Source organism: Epinephelus moara, chromosome 5, assembly GCF_006386435.1.
Source record: "Epinephelus moara isolate mb chromosome 5, YSFRI_EMoa_1.0, whole genome shotgun sequence".
NCBI classification, from domain to species: Eukaryota; Metazoa; Chordata; class Actinopteri; order Perciformes; family Serranidae; genus Epinephelus; species Epinephelus moara.
Window position 1 is genome coordinate 33,245,626 of NC_065510.1, and position 1,181 is coordinate 33,246,806.

Below are 1,181 nucleotides of genomic sequence, written 5' to 3' on the forward strand. Positions count from 1 at the left end.
TTGATTCGAGCCTGGCATGAACCGCTCGGACGGGCTGTAACGACAGTTTGACACCAATCTATCACCGGCCAACCAGGAGACTTCATCAAACGCCCGGGCAGGGATCAGTACCGAGACCCGATATTAACCAACCCAAGGCAAGTTTAATCAACACCATAATAATAGTAGCCTAAGCTCCAACATTATATCGGCGTTACTTTTTAAAGTTTCAGTTTCATGTAGGCCTATCATCATTGTGCAGCGGTGGGGCCGCGGTGCTGATGAAGGGAATATAACTTCAAGATTACTCTAGTTAACGACAGCTACACTTGTTACTTTGAATAAGTGCGATAAAACCTCTGCCAGCCAAGCCAATACTTTATCAATAGCCTACATGTGATCAGCATGTAGAATATTTCAATCTGCTCTGTCCACAGTCTCTCATTCACCGCTTTTATGATTTATGATCGCGGTCGACACAAGCACATCGCGCTCGCGGTGCTAACAGCAAAGTGTTAAAGACAAACTAAATGAAAGCTGTCTGTATGTAGGCTAACACTTTATCTGAACATGTACCTGAGGCAGCCGACCTGCAGACAGTGAGTGTCCTCAGTAGAGGAGGGACAGAGAGCAGGATGAATGACTGACACTGATGTTTGTCTTCATGCTGAGATAACGTGACTTTCTTCACTCAGTATTGTGATGTCAGGAGGAATATCTATATTACAGTGAGATATTATTGGGTTTTAAATAGTGACGTTGTTGTAAACATGACTGTAGCTGCCATGGACTGTAGGGTAGACTGAGCATAGTTGAGACATGTGTACAGTTGAAACACCCTTAATATCTTGCCTGCGCTGCAAGCCTGAGCCGTGATTTTTACTCAGCACATGCCTATTAGCATCCTCTTTGGTGGTGGGAAATTTGAAGAGTGTTAGCATCTCCAGTCTGAAGATATCAGCAAAAGTCTTTTTACTAAGATAAGAATTTCACTTTACCATGTCCCTTCCACAATGAATAGCTTATTATCCTTTTGTGACCATCAAACATAACTTACATCATTGCAAACATTATTCTGTGCCCTAAAAACTCACATATTTCATGCTATCCTAGCATGTTAGGTCACTGCATAATCTAGAGAAATACACAAGGTGGTTAGCGGGGTACAGTTGAGACACAATGTCTCAACTGTACCCGTGATA